Below are 5,102 nucleotides of genomic sequence, written 5' to 3' on the forward strand. Positions count from 1 at the left end.
ACAATATCCCACTTCTCTGCTCCAATTTGCATAAAACCCCTTATTATCTTGAAAGCAACCACATCCCTCCCTCACCTCATCAAAACAGCCTGAGAAATATATACTCCTATAAAAGACTCAGTTGGTGATGGTGGTGTGTCTGCCATCCGTCATCTCTAACCATTAGATCTGCATCTAACAGCTGTGAGGTAAGCTGTGGCATTTTTGCAACAATAGCCCACTTCTCCGCTCCAATTTGCATAAAACCCCTTATTATCTTGAAAGCAACCACATCCCTCCCTCACCTCATCAAAACAGCCTGAGAAATATATTTTGAGTGAAAAGTACTCCCTCCGTTCCTAAATATTTGTCTTTCTAGAGATTTCAATAAGTGACTACATACGGAGCAAAATGAGTGAATCTACACTTTAAAATATGTCTATATAATCCGTATGTGATAGTCCATTTGAAATCTCTAAAAAGTCAAATATTTAGGAACAGAGGGAGTAATATATTAGGCGTATATCAAAACAAGAGTGTTCTTTCAAGTTTGTGAACAAGTACTACTATTCTACTACTTTGGATCCGTCGCAACGCACGGGCACATTGCTAGTAAAAGGAAAAGGCCCGCCGCGTTCGCGTCGCACTCCCCCCACACACGCCCGGGAATCGGGAGTACTCCACGGCCCGTCCGGCACGACACATAGCATAGGGAAGGTGTGTTGCCTAGCATTTTCACTTTCATGTGGGACCGCCGTTGAGCAAACCGACTATTGGCAAACCGCACCCCGCCCGCCATCTAGCTGTAGCACGGAAGCCAAGAAATTTGGTGTCAGATGGGGCCCGTTGATAGAGTAGGAGCTTTCCGTACTACTCTACTCCTACTAGTACCAAGTTTATACTATACAACTAGTACTACCACTATACATCTAGTAGGTACGTGCACGACACAACATCGTAGGAACAAAAAAGGGAAGATCTTGTTTTGGGTGATTTATCTTTTTTCTGTCAATGTAGTATGAATAATATGATGTGGGGGAACCCATGAAGCTTATGTGGCTTGGTTGCATGGCTATGAAAGGTTAGAGAAAAATAAATAGATAATGTGTTTAGAGTGCACTCCACTAAACATTGGATCCATTGCAACGGGCCGGCACATCTATATCTATACCCCCTATATAGTGTGTGAATAACATTGAAAGTTGGTCATTAGATGAAGCCTATCCAACGGTACAAAGATGGCAAATCCAAGCACTACTGGCTGTTGGATATATCATCTACATTCCACCAGATTCTGCCACATGTAGAATCTAGAAGACTCCATGGTTGAACTTCATTCATGACTAACTTTGCCACAACTAAGCTTAGGCAAAGTGTGTCTGAAACAAAAAATGTGGCTAACAAAATGGCCACCACAAGTGTGGCAGGATTTGGCAAGAAGTTGAGTCTATGACATGTGGACCATGTAGCTAGAAAAGTGTGGCAAGCCACAAGTTTAGCAATGAACCAAACACATGCCTGGTGTGTTTGGTAGGGTGTATGAAGGGTGCATGATCCCAAGAGTTCCCTTCTCGACCCATTTTTAGGTGTTTGGTAGAGTGTATGGAGGGTGCATGAGTCCACACTAGATTAACACAAATACACTAGAAGCATGCATGAAGAGAGCATACATGAAGAGGGGTGTTGAGTTGAGCATGCATGAAGAGGGAACAACTATGCTGAGACGGGAATGCAACCAAACACACTTGTGGCACGCCTAAGCTTAGGCGTGGAAACCTTAGGCTGCAAACCAAACCATAACTTTGAAAGTTGGTCGTTGGATGAAGCCAATCCGATGGTACAAAGATGGCAAATTCGAGCACTACTGGCCGTTGGATATCATCTACATTCCACCAGATTTTGCCACATGTAGAATCTAGAAGACTCCACATGTAGAAGGATAATGCACAAACCACCAGAATCTCATGCATGCAATGCACGTGTACCTTACTAGTAGTTGGTAGTAGTAAGAAACAAATTCCGGGTTTGGCACGAGCTCGTACTGCGGGAGCACCACAAGGCCTGCCGCATGAGTTACATTTCCCTCTCGGGGCCCACGGGACCGAACTTCAGTGGCTTAGTGCCCGGCCTATGAGTTAATGACATGCGGACCTTAAATGCGGCTGGCCCACATGTCATTCTCATCGTGGTGGTGTGGTTCGCGACTCACTCGTTCGAGATGAACCGGCTGGTGGTGGCGTGGCCATGGCAAGGGTGCCACAGCTGGGCGTCGGGGCATTACGAGGCGTAGATGGCCACATCGGCGGGTACTACTTGTAGTACAGAAGTACTCCAGCAGAGGATTGATGCCCGGGACGAAATGTGTCATAGCCGCTGGATGAAAATTCGACGGTGCGGGACGTGTGGTGTCATGGGTTCGTGTGGTGCCGTGGGAATCGCATGTGGTTGTGGTAGAAACTTGATGCTCGCCGCATTTAAGGTGGCCCACATGTCATGCACACAAAGGCAGAGGGGCGGTGCGGCCGAGAGGGGTGAGGCGCATGTCGGTGGACGTAGTGTCGTGGGTTGGAGCAGCATCGTGCGAATCGCGAGTGGCAGTGGATGAAGCGTGATGGTCGCCGTAGTTGAACTTCCATGGACAAGCTGTCATGTCTACGAACACATGCATTGCATACCGATCACTAGAAGAAGTAGTAGAGAAAGTTAGGCAGATAAATAGTTCCTTATAGACAAGCTGTCATGTCTACGGACACATGCATTGCATACCGATCACTAGAAGAAGTAGTAGAGAAAGCTAGGCGGATAAATACCATCTATATCAATATACATAGAGAGGGAATATTTTTTTACAAGAAAGGAAATAGTTCATCCATCCATAATGCCCTGCTGCTGGTTCTTCTTCTTCTTCTTCTTCTTCTTCTTCTTCTTCTTCTTCTTCTTCTCATTTTCTGTGGGAGACGGCTTCGCAACAAGCTCTCTGGACCTTGCAGCTATCTCGAAACTCACACGGGCATCGAGGGCAACATATTTTATCCGCTCGTACGTCAAGGGATAATTCTCCCATCCAGATGACCTTAATGCCAGCGTCTCGTCACCCTTCTGAAGATTTGTTGCTAGCACAAAATTTGCTACATTGAATAGGGATGGTGTCGGTTTATCACAATCTTCTACAAGAATTTTTATTATGGTTTGTAGGTCAGCGATGCTTTTCCAATCAAGGTTGTACGGCTCCAACTTCTGTTTGTCCCCTACGATGGCTGCCCCACAGAAGTATATGTCCTCCCGAGACAAGAAATCGTGAAGCTCACCTGGTATGGAGGGCGCGTGTATGATGTGGTACACCAAAACATCATCTTCTAGGCACAGCTGAAGGACAACGGCGCGTTGGATCTTCCCAGTGGCACGCTCCGTGTACTTGGCGTCGAGACCGATGACATTCATCTCCACCTTTTGGAGGGAGTTGGATATATTGTTGGTCCACTTCCGAACAACCCTTGGGTGGTCGGTGACTGTGGCAACTATGCTCAACGAGCCTTCGACGAGGACATGTAGGACGCTAAAAATCTGCATCTCGATCTCTTTCGCCATTTGGAACCGCTGGACTAGAGGGTTATGGTTTGGAGAATTAGGATTAGATGGCTAGTCTAACTGAAGAAGATGATTATTTATAGGGGCTTCAGAATTACCCCAGGAGGATGTGAAGAGGTTAAAACAATGTGAATGCAGTGTGGTTTGGATGCAAATGAAGATCAAGGAGTAGTGAAAAAGCCGAGGAAAATTGGTTCCCGATGGAGAAGTAAATGGGAGAAGTTATGCGCATGCATGAGGAGAGGTGTGGTGGTTTGACTGCTGCATGCAATGGATTGGACGGGCTCTTCGGTTGCCTTTTCTCTCTCCCACACGCACAGAGTGGCCCACTTGCATGCTGCAGTTTATTGGCTGGAGTCTGGCTGCAGCTGCTCATGTGTACGCTAATTAATGCTGTGAATGCGGGGAATGGAGGGAAATGGGTGCATGTAAAAGGGTATATACGCAGACTAATTAGAGAAATACTGAAAAAAGTTATGCACAGACAAAAGAGGACCGAAGGGAGTACTACTCATGTTCCTACTACGGTTAAGGAATATGCGGTTATCCTCAAAAAAAGAAAAGTCCTTCTTCGCGCTTCCGCATGCACGAGAATTTGGTTCTGCTCACAATATGGATGATAGCTGGAGGATGAAGTGAACCCAGAGGCATGCTAGCACGGGAGTGTACTCATGTTCCTACTACTCCTACTACTACTACTACTAGTAGTAGTAGTAGTACAACTGTGGTATACTTGATGGTCAAAATACTATTATTCATCTAGTCCTCATAGTGAAGTGACAAGACCCTGCGCCCGAGGTGACACCAGTCCAGGCGGTGTGTCCGGGTTACCAAAGTCAGCCTCACCTTGTGCACTGTGCAGTCACTGTCATCGCTGCTGTATAGCATGCCTCGCCTCGTCTCCCTCTCCCCTAGCACCACTCCATCTCCATCTCCGTCTTGCCGGAGATCCTAAGGTCACTCTTCATTATCTCACTGTGCCCCCACATACCCTCGCCCCGCTCGCCTCCCCCAGTACCACTATTCCCTCGCTAGCCGCTCCAGCACCGACAGCCTTCTCCCCCATAAATCAAGCCCCCCAAAAGCCCACCTTCCAAACTCCACCATGGCCGAACGCGAACCGCGCAGGATCCATATGAGCCGTGATTGGAGCAATCTCCCTAGTGACGTCCTCGACCTCTGTTGTTCGTGTATGGATATGTTGAGCGCCCTGCGGGCTGGCTGCATGCTCGAGGGGCATGCACACGACCATCATCGAAGCGAGGCCAAAGCTTTTCAAGACACCCTGCTTGCTGTTATCTGGTCTTGCGAGATTGGCTCACCATGATACGAAGGCGTACATGATGCCCCTTGACTTCAATCCGATCTCCATTATCTGAAACTTCTTTGCAGGTATGTAGTGGGTTGCCATACATCATTTCCCTCGACTTCGATCCGATCACCATCACCCGAAACTTCTTGGCAGGTATGTACTGGGTCGGCATGAACTCCCACTGGATGGCTGCCTTCAGAGAAGACGGTAAAAAGTTGGTGCT

This window comes from Triticum dicoccoides, chromosome 7A (assembly GCF_002162155.2).
Source record: "Triticum dicoccoides isolate Atlit2015 ecotype Zavitan chromosome 7A, WEW_v2.0, whole genome shotgun sequence".
Lineage (NCBI taxonomy): Eukaryota > Viridiplantae > Streptophyta > Magnoliopsida > Poales > Poaceae > Triticum > Triticum dicoccoides.